Genomic DNA, 17673 nt, shown 5'->3' with positions numbered 1-17673 from the left:
CACGTAGCTGTAGTTCGTAATGATTTTATCAATAGTAAAAGAAACGTCATTAACTATAAAAACACGCAGCTTCTCTGCGAGGGTTTAATACATTTTACTCTTTCGTGTTCTGATAGCATACAAGTAATTCAGTATCTGTGAAGGGCACTGCTTCATCGAATCGTTGGGTGTCAACCGTTCGAAAACTCCGTCCACTCTACAGATTAATCGGAAATAATGGTTATCGAGGGAAACAATTCCATCAGCTCCATGTTCCTTCCAATATCCGGCCAGCCGTCACGTCGCAAAACATTAATGAAAGTGTCACACCATCTCCGATCTCTTTACGCAGTGAGCGGTCAACACACCGTATAAATATGTCGATACTTCATCCCCCTGACGAAGATACGTCAGGCACATTAATTTGCATGGACACTGCAATATCCACAAGTCTTCAACGGTTTTCAGTTGCGCACGCGCGTGATTAACCAGTGACGTCACGCTTGCAGTGATACGGATATCGCAGGACGACCATTACTCTGTGTCCTGGTTCATGCATCAATCGTCATTCACAGAGCACAAGGTGGCGGAAGACAAGGAGGTACAAATTTTGAACGACAAGAGGATCGACGCTTGTAGGACTTTAGAAGGGTGAGCTCTGAAATCCAATCACCTGATTGTGAATAATTTTCTCTTACTTATTTCTAGCAACATTTGCGTTATGTATTGTGATCGATGTTTCAGTTCTCAATGCAAAAAAATTGCGCTCCCTACGAACACTGTAAACCTTGTGAGTAGTTGCGTCCTTTGTGGCAGCCGTTTACTTATAACTATAGTCTGAGAAATACTGTGAAGCGCATGATACAAAGAATTTGACACTGTACCAGGTACTAGGACAGTTGTACCACGTATTAGGACATAAACCACAACTAGAAACTATATTTTGAAAGAAAATTTATTCCACCTTTTGTGTGAATTAGGCCATGCGGCAAACTCCAATATAAGGAATTAATTGAATATTTCCTACGCTCGCAAATGGTGGGTTTGATGAGCTGCGCAAAGAGTATGTTGCAGCATATTCGAAACTTTCCCGTACTACTCATATGACGTAATAAAACAGATGCGGTGTGATGTGCAAGGACTTGTTCCGCATAAGATACTGCTGAGAAGGCTATGAAAGACCAGACAGGATGTAAATGTGAATGCCGCGCAAAATATCTCTGACTGATATAAAATATCTAGAGTGTTTACGTTCAGTGAGAAATGAATTCATATATTATCCATAGATATTTAATAATCTGCTTTTGTCTCATTGACAAATTATGCGGCGTGGTGGCTTCAAGAGAACCGAAAGAGAAATTCGTTATTAAAAAGTGATAAAATATGTTACGAGTTTAATGGAAATAGAAAGTAGTTACGTTTTCAAAGGGAAGCTTATTTCATATGTGTTGAAATATTTTCAATGAATGTCCAATGAGGGGCTGAAGCATACAGAATAAAAGAAGCGAGTAAGTGTAACACTAGAAATAGAAAGGTTATTGAGCCAGTACAAAACTAAAGTACAAGGGTATTTATGCACCACGTGGGTTGGGTTGTTTGGGGGAAGAGATCAAACAGCGAGGTCATCGGTCTCATCGGATTAGGGAAGGACGAGGAAGAAAGCCGGCCTTGCCCTTTCAAAGGAACCATGCCGGCATCTTCCCGGACGCGATTTACGGAAACCACGGAAAACATAAATCAGAATGACCGGACGCGGAATCAAACCATCGTCCTCCTGAGTGCGTGTCCAGTGTGCTAAACAATGCGCAATCTCGCTCGATATATGCGCCCAGGATATCAATTCGCGTGTATACGGACAAACATTACATATGGACATCGCGATCAGTCCAAGCATAAGGACTGCTTACTGATAGCATAGCGAGCGTTCCGAGGCACGAGCATATATGATGTGTGTATTTTCTCGTGTGAAAGGAGCATCTCTTTTGTTTCCATACAGTCAGCAGAAAGGTGAACTTATCGCAGGTTCACACCTAAAGCTAGTTTTCTGATAACAATGTAATGTTTGCCCGTAGTCCAAAGAAACTTCAACAAATGGGAGACCTTTGATGATTAGATTTTAAAATAAAGTACAATGACTATCGTAAAACTGATCAACTTTGTGACTGAGGTGTTGTTTAATGGCAACATACCGTGATACGGGTTAACATTCGCCATACAGCTCTCTTTCGTAGTGCTGCCGTTAGTGATGGATCCAACAACTACGCGCGTTACACTTCAACTGGTCACAAAGCCATTTTGTATGCAGGTGGAAAAACATTTTTGTAGATTTCTTGGAAACTTTCTGCGACTACAGATAACACTGAAGAGCGGGCTGCCTGAGTGTAAGCTGGTATAAATTAGTTATATGTGGTGATCATTCAGTACAAGACCTACATTCTGCCAGATTTTTTTCAGGTATTGGAAGCAAAAAAAGTAATTTCTGTAGGTTATAGGGGTAGCACTGTGACAGCACCGATGCCTGAAATTTGGGAGATCTGTGAATGGTTTAGTAAAAAGAAAGAAAAAAGACAATGTTTTATCTTGCATTATAACGTTTTTCTAAATGTAACATAAGCTAAGAGACGACCTTTGCACGCACTTAGTTTTCATTTGTTTACAATATTTATACCCTACATCACTTTCAAAAAACTAACAGAGTGTTTGAAGAATTTGTACAGAGTGGTCCATTGATCGTGATCAGGCCAAATATATGGCGAAATAAGCGTCAAACGAAAAAACTACAAAGAACGAAACTTGTCTAGCTAGAGGGGGGAAACGAGATGCACTATGGTTGGCCCGCTATCTAGATGGCGCTGCCATTAGTCAAACGGATATCAACTCCGTTTTTTTTTAATAGGAACCTCCCATTTTTTATTCCACATTCGTGTAGTACGTAAAGAAATATGAAAGTTTTAGTTGGACCACTTTTTTTGTTTTGTGATAGGCGGAGCTGTAATAGTCACAAACATATGGCTCACAATATTAGACGAACAGTTGGTAACAGGTAGGTTTATTAAATTAAAATACAGAACGTAGGTACGTTTGAACATTTTTTTCGGTTGGTCCTATGTGCTACATGTACCTTTGTGAACTTATCATTTCTGAGAACGCATGCTGTTACACCGTGATTACTTGCAAATACCAAATTAATGCAATAAATGATCAAAATGATGTTCGTCAAACCCAATGCATTTGGCAATACGTATAACGACATTCCTCTCCACAGCGAGTAGTTCGCCTTCCGTAATGTTCGCACATGCATTGACAATGCGCTGACGCATATTGTCAGGCGCTGTCGGTGGATCACGAGAGCAAATATCCTTCAACTTTCCCCACAGAAAGAAATCCGGGGACCGCAGATCCAGTGCGTTCACCGCACGTTTGTGGGCCATGGTATGGTGCTTCGACGACCAGTCCACATGTCATGAAATATGCTATTCAATACCGCTTCCACAGCACGCGACCTACGTGCCGGACATCCATCATGTTGTAAGTACAGCGCCATTCTGTCATGTAGTGAAACATCTTTTAGTAACATTGGCAGAACATTACGTAGGAATAAATGGCTCTGAGCACTATGGGACTTAACTTCTGTGGTCATCAGTCCCCTAGAACTTAGAACTACTTAAACCTAACTAACCTAAGGACATCACACACATCCATGCCCGAAGCAGGATTCGAACTTGCGACCGTAGCGGTCATGCGGTTCCAGACTGAAACGTCTTTAACCGCACGGCCACACCGGCCGGCATTACGTAGGAAATCAGCATATATTGCACCATTTACAATGCCATCGATGAAATGGTGGCCAATTATCCTTCCTGCCATAATTCCCCACCATACATTAACCCGCTAAGGTCGCTGATGTTCTACTTGTAGTGGCCATCGTGGATTTTCCGTTGCCCAATAGTGCATATTATGCCGGTTTACGTTACCGCTGATGGTGAATGACGCTTCGTCGCTAAATAGAACGCGTGCAAAAAATCTGTCATCGTCCCGTAATTTCTCTTGTGCCCAGTGGCAGAACTGTACACGACGTTCAAAGTCGTCGCCATGCAATTCCTGGTGCATAGAAATATGGTACGGGTGCAATCGATGTTGATGTAGCATTCTCAAACCGTCGTTTTTGAGATTCAGATTCTCGCCCAATTTGTCTGCTACTGATGTGCGGATTAGCCGCGACAGCAGCTAAATCACCTACTTGTGCATCATCATTTGCAGCAGGTCGTGGTTGATGTTTCACATGTGGCTCAACACTTCCTGTTTCCTTAAATAACGTAACTATCTGGCGAACGGTCCGGACACTTGGATGATGTCGTCCAGGATACCGAGCAGCATACTTAGCAGACGCCCGTTGGGCATTTTGATCACAATAGCCATACATCAACACGATATCGGCCTTTTCCGCTATTGGTAAACGGTCCATTTAAACACGAGTAATGTATCACGAAGCAAATACCGTCCGCACTGGCGTAATGTTAAGTGATACCACGTACTTATACGTTTGTGATTGTTACAGTGCCAACTATCACAAAGCGTAATAAATGATCCAACTAAATCATTCATATTTCTTTACGTACTACACGAATACGTAATAAAAATGGGGGTTCCTATTTTAAAAAAAAACCGCAGTTCATATCCGTTTGACCTATGGCAGCGCCATCTAGCAAGCCAAGCATAGCGCCATCTGGTTTCCCCCTTCAGGCTAGACGAGTTTCGTTCTTTGTAGTTTTTTTCGTTTGATGCTTATTTAGTGCGATATTTGGCCTGGTCACTATCAATGGACCATCCCGTATATGTAGTAGAAAAATTTTAATAATAATCCATACTAATACCAGAAATGTGAAAGTGGTCTCTCTGTTACGCTTTCACAACTAAACCGCTGATCCGATTTAGATAAAATTTGGTATGGATGTACCTTGAACCATCTCCGGCGGTAATCCGAAAGGATACAGCCCTTCAATTGTGCCTTTCCGGCTCTAATCGAAGCTATAGGTACTTGCAGGTGTCAGCCACCCTGCAGCGGTACAGCCAGCAGCCAGTAGCCAGCAGCCACCAGCCAGCAGCGGTCCCAGCCAGCAGCCAGCAGCCAGCAGCCAGTAGCCAGCAGCCAGCAGCCAGCAGCGGTTCCAGCCAGCAGCCAGCAGCGGTTCTTGCCAGCAGCCATCAGCGCTTCCTGCAAGCAGCCAGCAGCGGCTCCTGCCAGCAGCCAGCAGCGGTCCCAGCCAGCAGCCAGCAGCAGTCCCAGCCAGCAGCCAGCAGCAGTTCCAGCCAGCAGCCAGCAGTGGTTCCTGCCTGCAGCCAGCAGCGGTCCCAGCCTTCAGCGGTCCCAGACAGCCATCAGCACCAGCAGCGGCGGCAGCAGCAGCGACGTCCCCACCGGCCACCCAGTCAGGTGCCCCCCCCCCCCCCCCCCGCCAGCAGCAGCAGAGTGTGGCTTCAGCCCCAGTCTCCTTCATCATTCTCCATCCCTCTTACTCTGTGTTTCTCGTAGCCTTGCCTGTCCCTCATTTGCTTCTTTGTCCTGTCCTGTGTTTTTCCCCTTATCACCATGTCAACCCCCACCACCACTACTACAGCCACCACCACTGCCATCATATACACATCTCCCTCCGCCGCCGCCACCACTATCACGTGGTGTGCCTAATCACCCCCCCCCCCCCCCAATCCATCCCCCACTCCTCAATCTCCCATCTCCATCACATTTTGTTGCCCCATCCCCAGCTCCTCCCTGTCACGCCTCCTCTGATCCCTTCCCTCCACTCCCTCCCTCTGCTCCTACTGTTTCCGCGGCACCCGCTAGGGAGGTGGCCCGGAGGGCCACGGCCCATGCTCAACTTTCCCCTTCGCCCTCTTCATCGTCTTCATCATCGCTGTCACCATCGCCTTTGCCCTCACCATCTCCGGTGCCGATTCCAGCACCGGGACCTGCCACTCCAGTTGCTCCCATCCCCCACACCTCCTCCGCCACTGTCAAACGCCCCAGTGCCACCCCTGCCTCCTCTGCATCTAAAAAGGCTCCGCCTCTGCCCAGGATGACATGGATGTCTCCCCACCTGTCCCTGCCCCTGTCCTCCTCCTCCCCCCTCCTCCTACTGCTGCCTCCTATCCCGTCCTGATCCCTCCCTTCTTGAGGCCCGGAATCTCACCCTCTTCCTTCGCCAGCATTTTCCCGGTGCCCACATCTCCCACCTCACTCCTTGCCGTGATTCGGTCCTCATCCTCTCCACCAGCCCTACCCTTCACACATATCTCCTTTCACGCATCCCTGTCACCCACTTTGGCCCTTATGCCACCCTCACCCCTGCTCCTTCCCCATCTCCCTCCCGCCAACCCCAACCCCTGCGTCACCTGCCGACCCTCACCGCTGTAATCACTCGGCTTAGTCCGACAATCACGGAGGAGGAGGTGTTGGCGGAACTCAAGCCGCATCCCCATCTGGAGGTGCGTACCGCCGCATCCACAACTCAGCCAGCACCACCCACCTTATGCGGGTCTTTTCTGAACACAACCCCCCCATAGACCATCTCCTGAAGGAGGGTGCCCTTCTCTTTCACGAACGCTACCAAGTGTACCCTTCCCATTCCCCTCCTCAATCCCTCTGCTGCCGGAGGTGCTTGCGGTATAATGCACACCCGACATCTGAGTGCCGCGAGGCCCCCACCTGCCCGCACTGTAAGCAAGCCCACTTCTTACGACAGTGCCCCAATCTCTAGTTTCCCCCCCCCCCTCCTGTAATACCTGTAACCTCCCTCATCCTATTTACTCCCAGAAATGTAAGGCCCGACCCCCTCCTGCCACTCTTGAACTCACCATTCCTGTCCGCCCTCTGGACGCCCCCACCCCTCCCGGCAATTCCCTTCGCCCACCTGCTACCACTGAGGACATCATCAGATTCCTCACCATCATTGTCCAAAATGTTCACCCATTCCAGCGCCCCCACACCCTCCAACAGATATCCCTCGCCACCCATTCCGTTTCCCACCTAAAAATGTATGCCACCTACTCCAACAACCAGTCCCATTTCACCTTTTCCCATCTTGACACCTTTGTCTAAATCCCTGTCATGGCACGACAGCACCGTATCCTTTTCAACAGCATCAGCTCCCTTCCCGCCAACAAGAACCTCTTCCTACACACCTTTGCCTCCCACCATGTGGATGCCTTCCTCCTCAATGAAACCTTCCTCCAACCCCACCACACCATCCACACTTCGCCCTACCTGCTTCACCGCTCCGATAATCCCCTCCCGATTGCGCATGGCGGAGTTGCCATTGGTCACCACCGCCAGATCCCAGTTCGGCTCCAACCTCTTCCCGACCCCACTGAACACCTGATCTTTAGTCTCTTCTTCCCCAGCCTTACCGTCACCTGCGCCACCATCTATGTCCGCCCTAACGCCCCTATTCCCTTCGACTTCCTCTCCCTCATTGACCGTACCTTCTCCTCCTACGTGATCGCCGCCGACCTCAACGTCCATAGTCGTTCTGCCGCCCAGTTACGGCGGTGGCATCGGTTCCTCTCCTCCCTTCAAGGCGACCTCATCCCCATTCCCCAGCACACCTGTTCCGAATCCAACTCCACTACCGATGTTATCCTTTCCTCCCCTAACCTCCTTGGCTTCATAACGGTGGATGTTCTGGAGCCTATTGGTAGCGACCATCTCCCTGTCTCCTCATCATTTCAGATGGTCGTCACTCCTGCCCCAACCCTCATAATGAACCTCCCACAAAGTACGTCCATGACTATTCCCGTGCCAACTGGAATGCCTACCGGGATACCCTCTCCACCCAGGTCGATAGCCACCCCTTCACCTGCCACTACCCTCACGATGTTACCCATGCTGCCTCCTTTCTCCAGCAGACCTTGTCTGAGGCCGTGGTGGCCCCTGTCCCTACTGTCGCCATCCACCCCCACCATCCTACCTTACCCCCACAGGCCATCCTACTCCTCCGTGAATCCTGCCGTCTCTACTGTGGCTTCCTCCATATGCATGACCCGGACACACTACAACGCCACCGGCAACTCCAGCGACACATTCCAAATTTTCTCGCGGCTAAGAAATGCTGGAACTGGTGACAGGCGACAGACATGCACCCGTTTAAATGCTACCCTACCTGTAAACTCGTCCAAGTTCTGGTCAGCCTTCTGTCGCCTTACCGGAACTAAACCCTCCCCCTACTATCCTCTTCTCCATGATGATCACTCTTTCCCTGACACCCTCAGTAGGGCCAATCACTTTGCCTCCTACCTCTCCGATATCTTTTCCATCCCCAATGATCCCCAGTTCGATTACTCCCTCTTCCCGGGTGTCTGCGATCGAACTGACTCTTCTGTCCCTCCCCTCGCATCTGGTTTCCAGTACTTGGACAACATTGCACACATGGAACTCAGTGCCCCTATCACTACACAGGATCTCATTGCTACACTCCGCACAAAACGCAACACCGCTCCTGATCACGATCGTGTTACCTACTGCCACCTCCGTGAAGCTCCTGTCTCTCCCCTCTCCACCCTGGCAAGTCTCTACAATGTTGTCCTGTCCACCGGCTACTACCCTGACCTGTGGAAAATCTCCTGTATCCTGATATTCCTTAAACCTGGTAAACCGCCGTCTGCTGTCTCCTCCTACCATCCCATCAGCCTTACCTTGGTCTACAGCAAGGTCCTGGAATCCGTCCTCACCCGACGCATCCACCAGCATCTCCACCAGCACCTCCTCCTTCCCGTTACCCAGTGTGGCTTTTGGCCGTCCTTCTCTTCCGATGACCTTCTCTTTCACCTCACTCATCTCCTTTCCGAGCAGCTTAATTCCTGTCGGTCCGCAATCTTCCTCTCCCTGGACCTCGAACGTGCCTATGACCGCGTATGGCATTCCGGTCTCCTCTTCAAGCTCCAAACCTTCGCCCTTCCCATTAACTACGTCCGTCTGATCGGCTCTTTTCTCTCCCACCGTCCTTCCTACGTCACCATCCATAACACGGATTCCTACACCTTTTTTCTCTCCGCCGGTGTGCCCCAAGGCTCCGTCCTCTCCACCCTTCTGTACATTTGTATACAGTGGACATGCCGCTGCAGTTACCTCCCTCCACCTTCTCCAGTTTGCCGACGACACCGCCTTCCTTGCCCTTGCCCCCACCCTGCAGCGCTCCCAACACCTTCCCCAATCCCATCTTGACTGGTTCACCACTTGGTGCAACCAGCGGTTGCTCAAGGTCAATCCCTCCAAAACCCAGGCGATCATTGTAGGAAAAATCACTTCCTTCCGCCTCCTCGATTTCTATCTAACCATCTATGGCCGTCCTATCGCCCTCACCCCCACCCTTAAGTACCTTGGCGTCACCCTCGACCGTCACCTCTCCTGGACCCCCTATCTCCGGACGATCCAAGCCAAGGCACGCTCCTCAAGCTCCTTTCCGGCCATATGTGGGGTCTGGACCCCTCCACCATAATCCATACCCATAAATCCATCATCCGCCCTATCCTTTGTTACGCCCATCCAGCCTGGATCTCTGCCCCCCCTACCTTTTATAAACCCCATCAGATCCTTGAACGCCAAGCTCTCCACCTCGCCTATCGCATCCGTCTCCCCTGCCCCACGCGGATTCTGAACGACCTCATTCCGTTCCCCCACCTCCTCCTTTTCCTTGAAAGGATACGCATCCTGTACACCTCCCGTAAACTCGATCCTCCTCACCCGCTTGTCTCACCTGTCCTCTCCCACCCTGCCCGCTGCCGCACCTGTATTCCCACGTCCCACCCTGTCTCCATCTCTCCACCCTCCTTACCCTCTCCCAAGGTGGCTCCCGCCAGCTCCCCCTCCTTGATGATGTCCTCCTCCCCTCCATCTACCCCTCCTATCAACTTTGATCCTCCCCTCCCACTTCCTGTGTGTTTTCCTTTGGGCACCCTCCCTCCCTTCTCCATCCTTCCCCCCCTTCCTCCACCCCTCTTCCCCCAGGCTTCCCCTCCCACTTCCTCCCTCCACCCTATTTCCCCTGTCCGTGGCATCTCTGCTCTCCCCGCTCCCTCTCCTACCCCCCCTCCTCCTCTCTTGGCACGTCCCTGGACTCATACACGTTTAGTGAACATTCGCGCGCCGGAGATCAACGCCTCGTGTTTCTGTGTGTGCCGTCGTTTGTGCTCAAGTGGTTCAGTGTTATTCGTTTCGTGCTCCTACGTTCGCGTGTGACAATTTTCGTCTCTGTGTGTGTCCAAGTGTCTGAACAACTTTTATCTTGGACTCTACGCCCGTGAATGGCTCCATGTATTTTAAAAGTGTATGTCTCTGTTTCTATGTCCACCGTATTTTTTCTCTAATTGTCTTTATATTTCTCTCTTGTGTTCTCTGTGGCCAGAGAGCGGCATATTATGCCGCTGTTGGCCTGCCTGTAACAGGTTTAAAAATTACAATAAAGAAAAAAAAAATACCTTGAACGCTGACAAAGAACGTAGACTACTTTAGGATACGTGTAATATAACATACTTACTGATTTGAAGAATATAATGTGAAATATGTAACAATAGTTACTCTTTGAAAGGGCTTTTTACTCTCTGACTTTTGAACTCCATCATTTTTGTGAAATTGGTTTTGTTGGTATATATGTTTTGCGTGATATGATTCAACAAAATAAATGCAGTGTTTATTCAATTCTCAATGTATTTAACCCATACTTTCATACTAACATCAGTGTTATTAACTGCGAATGTAATAGTCTGTTACGTTTTCACGACCCTTTCCGCTGAATCTATTACAATGGCGTTTGACTTGGGGATGGCTGGAATCCTGAGCAACATCATAGGCTATTTTAGAAAGTTGTAGCTTTTGCAATACTATTAACATTTTTAAATATGGTGTTCGTCAGTGGGACGCAGACTACGCTGCCGCGATTGTCAGCGTCTCTTCATGTCTATAGATTATGACATTGAGTTCCTACAATAACTGACATAGCTGAAGAGTTTTAGTGGAAATACAACAATAAAATAGGACGGTAAACCGGAGAGCCATATTTAAAACTCTTACTATCAGTCTCGCAAATGTCTGATTTACCTCATAGTTCAAAGAGAGCTCAAGCTGCGAAGGATTTTTCCAATCCAACTAGCCTCAGAGCATTGTCATATCCTCCGTAACTTGGATTTAGAACATCAAGCGGCCTTAAGAGCTACAGACACATTAGAACAGTCATAAGCCGGTCGTATTTTAGACGCTGAGAGTCACGCGTCTATTATAGCTTCCACGACGCTTGTAGACGCACAACGACGGCTGCATTATATGCTGTACGACAGACAGGGCGTCGTCCCTTTACATGTCGAACGTGGGAGGCTCTTAATGAGGCTTCATTTGATTATAATCTGTTAACTGATTATGTTAATCATAAATTAGTCGTCATATGGGATGGGTGTGGTGGCGTCTGTACTCTAGTGGAGCGGCCTACCAAAGGTGTCTGTACCCAATGTCAGGGGCGGCCTGGAAATTATATCGCCAATCCGTTCTGAAGCAAGCGTGGCGATTATGCTTCTCACCTTCGAGTTATGTTGTGTGACAGTAATGTTAAATTTTCCGGAGTAATAGCCCCACAGTCGGATCTCCGGGTGGGAGCAACTTTTATGTCCCAAACACCAAGTGGTGCTGAGAAGAAGATACAGACTCTTCACGTCTGTAAATATAACTGCCGCTCTCTAATATGTAACGACAGACTAGAAGAGATCGAGAAAGAGCTTACAAAAATCAACTGGAGTATTGTTGGTTTAAGCGAAGTTCGCCGAAAAGGGGAAGACTGTCTCCGTTTGCGCTCTGGCAACTTGTTTTACTTTTGTGGCGACCCAGAAGGAAAACTCAATGGAGTTGGGTTCTTAATCAACAAGAATATTGCTGATAGAGTATCTGTCTTAGAAGGAACTTCCAGCAGGACACCTCGAATGGTCCTGAAGGTGTCGAATAGGTATAAAATACAGATTGTTCAGGTGTACGCTCCCACCTCAAGTCACCCTGACGAAGAACTTGAATCCTTTTACGAAAGTCTGGATAACACCTGTAAAAAAGGTAGCGATTGTCACTTCCAGATGGTCATTGGAGATTTCAATGCAAAAGTTGGCACCAAGAAACAAGGCGACACAGTGGTGGGCAACTATGGGATAGACGACCGAAACGATAGAGGTGAGAGATTAGTCCAGTTCGCTGAGTACACCAGTATGTCCATCATGAATACGTTCTTTAAGAAGCACCCTGACCGAAAATGGACTTGGAGGAGCCCAAATTTCAGTGTCAAAAATGAGATAGACTTTATTCTGTCAAATATTCCGCAGATTGTAAAAGACGTATCAGTGCTAAATCAGTTCAACACTGGCAGTGATCACCGTCTTGTGAGAGCAAGGGTCGAACTCAATGTAAGAAATGAAAGGAGTAAACTTATGAAAGGGAAGAGAAAGGTAATCAACCTCAAAAACCTGGAAGAACATTCCTCGAAATTCCAAGAAGTCCTCCAAAGCAAGTTCCACGTAACTAAAGATTGTGATTTGACGGAAATGATTGTTTCAAGTGCACAAGAAGTCGGTGGCCTATGCCAAAAAAATAAACAACCAAAGAAATTCAGTGCCAAAACTGAAACCCTTTTACAACAGAGGAGAGAAATGAAAATCCAAACCGATCGTGACATGGTGGCGTATTCCGAACTATGTAAGGCAGTGCGAAGAGAAATGAAAACTGACAAACAGAAATTCACTGAAGACACCTTACGAGCAAGCTTGGAGAACAAGACAAGTTTAAAGTCAGCCAAACGCAAACTCACAATAGGTAAAAAGCAGATTATCGCACTCGATGGAAATGACAGTCGAATCACTGAAAAGGAGGCGGTTTTGAAGTTCATCAGAGACTTTTATAGCAATTTGTATAGCAATCCAGGGGAAAATTTGAGTGTATCTAATTTAAATGATATATCTAGTGTTCCAGATATACTCCCATCGGAAGTCAAGTGTGCTCTAGATAGCATGAAGAAGGGAACAGTGCCGGGTGATGATGAGCTCAGCGTTGACATCCTCAAACTGGCAGCAGAGGTAACAATAAATCACTTGGCAAAAGTATTTACTTCCTGCCTGGACTATGCTTCAATCCCACTATCGTGGAACAAGGCTAAGATTATTTTGATACACAAGAAAGGAAGTATTCACAATATTAAAAACTACCGTCCTATCATCTTGCTCTCAATTTTGTACAAAATTTTTACAAAGATCTTGTTAAACCGAATTAGTTCCACCCTAGACTCAGCCCAACCTATCGAACAAGCTGGATTCCGAAGCAATTTTAGCACTATTGACCACATTCTGACCGTTAGTGAAGTGATAAGCAGAGCGAATGAATACCAACTGCCTCTCTGCATTGCCTTTCTTGACTTTGAAAAGGCATTTGACTCCGTTAGCCACGTAGCTGTCCTCCAAGGTTTGAGTGAGCAAGGAGTGGGAGCAGCATACATTGAAGTGCTCAGGAAAATCTACGAGAATTCTTCAGCTTATGTTAACATCGGCGAATCAACTCAAGAATTCCGCATCATGAGGGGTGTCAAGCAAGGCGATCCCATCTCCCCAAAACTGTTCTCTGCTGTATTGGAAATGGCTATGTCAAAGCTGAGCTGGGAAGGTAAGGGAATTAGAATTAATGGAAGAAGGCTTACCAACTTGAGATTTGCTGATGATATTACCTTACTGGCCAAAGACTTCGCAGAGCTCCAAAACTTAGTTACAGATCTTGCATCGGAATGTCAGCTGGTTGGCTTAAACATGAACCTTTCCAAAACAAAAGTAATATCCAACAAATGGGTCCCAGCTGGAGATGTGAAAGTCAAGGACAGTCTACTAGAAGAGGTCAGTGAATATGTCTACCTTGGCCAGATTATAAATATGAAGGGAGACATAAGACCAGAAATCTATCGACGCATCAAGCTTGGCTGGCAAGCATTTGGGAAGAATTCAAAAGTATTCAGATCAAAAATGCCAGTAAATCTGAAGAAAGCAGTATTTGATCAATGCATTCTTCCTGTGATGACGTACGGATGCGAGACATGGACACTGAACTCATTCACAAAAGGGAAATTTAGGACAGCACAGAGAGCCATGGAGAGATCAATGCTGGGCTATACAAGAAAGGGCAGATGACATCCGGTCTGTGACGAAGGTTAATGACATCTTAGAGAGAGTAGGTTACTTGAAATGGCAGTGGGCTGGCCACGTCGCAAGAAGAAATGACAACAGATGGACGACGCTAGTACTGGAGTGGAGTCCGAGAGGGCACCGGAGGCCTAGAGGAAGACCACCAGACAGATGGGACAAAGACATCAAGAAGATCGCTGGTAACATCTGGCAGAGAACTGCCCAAGACCGTCCCACTTGGAGAAGACTTCTGAAAGCCTACCTGAATCCACGACTCGAAGAGGCCACATCATCTAATGATTGAATTGGCTGATGATGATGATGATGATGATGATGGGATGGATAAAAATTGTAGGCACCATAAACCATTAATATTGAAGAGAGAAATGGTTGGTATGTGGTGCTCTGGTGGAAAAACCTCACATCCAGTACAAAGTGAGCCAGAAAGCCTGTACAAACTCTACTTCTACAAGAATATAACGAATCGACGATTTTTTATATAATCATAAAATATAACGCTTGGTCTCAGATTCGACGTCCAGCAAAGTAATACAAATACATCCATTATATACCTACATACCTTAACTACATGCATTTTTATACATACGTCTCTACATTACTCTACACACAGACATATCTTAAAATTACTTGCTTACTTACCCTCTCTCATCACGACAAAACTATAGACATGCGAGCAAAGCAGGGGTAACAGCAAAAATTGTGGAATGCCTACGCTTGGGCGACATATGCCGGTAAGTGTTCTGATATTATCGTGTAAGTGTGCAATTATCTCTGAGGCATTTATTTTCTTTAATTTCATTTCACCGTTTACATTTTACAATGTGAAATGTACAGTAATAAACTGTTTGTGTCCTCCGTACGGTGTGCTTAACTCATGCTGTATCTCGTCACACACTATTCACCTTACCCAATCATTATCATCACAACAATCGCCACATCCTGAACTGACGTGAATGTTATTCTTTGAGCTTCCGTTCCCTACTGATGTCGGTATTCCAAATTGTCGTTGTTGTGAATTTGAAGGTCTCTTGGTTCCTCCATGTTTCCCCGGTTTTCTCGTCGTCTTGATCTTTTTAAGACTGGTCTTGGTGAGCTGCTTTGCATATTTTGCCTACAACCATCCTCCAGTTCCCTCCTCTTGCTGTTTTAACCTTTGCTTGTTCTCAAGAATTTTTTTATGAGCGGAAGAAGTTACAATGTCTTATATCTGTACACTGCGTTTCTTTTTGTTAAGAGTTTGACATTTAGGAAGAACATGAATGTTGGTGATAGATTGTTGTTGTTGTTGTTGTTGTTGTGGTCTTCAGTCTAGAGACTAGTTTGATGCAGCTCTCCATGCTACTGTATCCTGTGCAAACTTCTTCATCTCCAAGTAACTACTGCAGCCTACATCCCTCTGAATGTGTTTGGGGTATTCATCTCTTGGTCTCCATCTACGACTTGTACCCTCCACGCTGCCCCATAATACTAAATTGGTGATCTCTTGATGCCTCAGAAGATGTCCAACCAACCTATCATTTCTTCTAGTCAAACTGTGCCACAAATTCCTCATCTTTCCAATTCTATTCAGTACCTCCTCATTAGTAACATGATCTACACATCTCATCTTCAGCATTCTTCTGTAGCACCACATTTCGAAAGCTTCTATTCTCTTCTTGTCTAAACTGTTTATCGTTTATGTTTCACTTCCATAAATGGCTACACTCCAAACCAAAACGTTCAGAGGGACTTCCTGACATTTAAATCTATACTCGATATTAACAAACTTCACTTCTTCAGAAAATTTTCATTCCCGATCGACATTTTATATCCTCTCTACTTCGACCATCATCAGTTATTTTGCTCCCCAAATAGCATAACTCATCTACTACTTTCAGTGTCTCATTTCCTGAACTAATTCCCTCGGCATCACCTGATATAATGCAACTACATTCCATTATCTTCGCTTTTATTTTCTTGATGTTCATCTTATATCCTTCTTTCAAGACACTGTCAATTCCATTCTGCTGCTCTTCCAAGTACTTTGCTGTCGTCGGCCAACCTCAACGTTTTTATTTTTCCTACATGGATGATAATTCCTACTCCAAATTATTCATTTCTTTCCTTTGCTGGTTGCTCAATATACAGACTGAATAACATCAGGGATAGGCTGCAACCCTGTCTCACTCCTTTCTCAACCATTACTTCCCTTTCATGTCCTCGACTCTTATAACTGCCATCTGGTTTCTGTACAAACTGCTAACAGTCTATCGCTCCCTGTATTTTACCCCTGCCACCTTCAGAATGTGAAAGAGGATATTCCAGTCACCATTGTCGAAAGCTTTCTCTGTCCACAAATGCTAGAAACGTTGGTTTGCGTTATCTTAACCTATCTTCTAAGATAAGTTGCAGGATCAGTATTGCATCACGTGTTCCAACATTTGTACGGAATCCAAACTGATCATCCCGGAGGTCGCCTGCTACCAGTTTTTCCATTCCTTTGTTAGGAATTCATGTTAGTGTTATGCAGCCGTGTCATATTAAACTGATAGTTCGTTAATTTTCATACCTCTCAACACCTGCTTTCTTTGTGATTGGAATTATTATATTCTTCTTGAAAACTTAGGGTATTCCGCCCATTCTCACAAATCTTGCTCACCAGATGGTAGGGTTTTGTCAGGGATGCCTTCCCGAGGCTATCAGTAGCACTAATGGGTTGTTGTCTACTCCCAGGGTCGTGTTTCGACTTAGGTCTTCCAGAACTCTGTCAAATTCTTCACACAGTAACACATCTCCCATTTCATCCTCAACTACGTCCTATTCCATTTCCATAATATTGCTCCCAAGTACATTGCACTTATATAGACCCTCTGCATCCTCCTTCCACCTTTCTGCTGTCCCTACATTGCTTAGAACTGGTTTCCCATCTGAGCTCTTGATATTCATACATGTGGTTCTCTTTTCTCCAAAGGTCTCTTTAATTTCCCTGTGGGCGGTATTTATCTTACCCCCAGTGATGTATGCCTCTACATCGTTACATTTGTCCCCTAGCCATCCCTGCTTAGCCATTTTGTACTTCCTGTCCATCTCATTTTTGAGACGTTTGTATTCCTTTTGCCCGCTTCATTTACTGCATTTTTATATAATCTCTTTTCATCACATAAATTCAATATATCTTCTCTTACCCAAGGATTTCTACAAGTCCTCGCCTTTTTACCTACTTGATCCTCTGCTACCTTCACTATTTCATCTCTCAAAGTTACCCATTCTTCTTCTTCTGTATTTCTTCCCCCATTTCTCGTCAATCGTTCCCTAATGCCACTCTGAGACTCTCTACAACCTCTGGTTCTTTCAGTTAATCCAGGTCCCATCTCCTTAAACTCTCACCTGTTTGCAGTTTCTTCAGTTTTAATCTACAGTTAATAACCAACAGATTGCGGTCAGAGTCCAGATCTGTCCCTCGAAATATATTACAATATTACAATTTAAAACCTGCTTCCTAAATCTCTGTAT

This window comes from Schistocerca piceifrons, chromosome 4 (genome assembly GCF_021461385.2).
Source record: "Schistocerca piceifrons isolate TAMUIC-IGC-003096 chromosome 4, iqSchPice1.1, whole genome shotgun sequence".
Taxonomy (NCBI): domain Eukaryota; kingdom Metazoa; phylum Arthropoda; class Insecta; order Orthoptera; family Acrididae; genus Schistocerca; species Schistocerca piceifrons.
The sequence above is the reverse complement of the archived record's forward strand: the minus strand, read 5'-3'. Positions refer to the sequence as shown.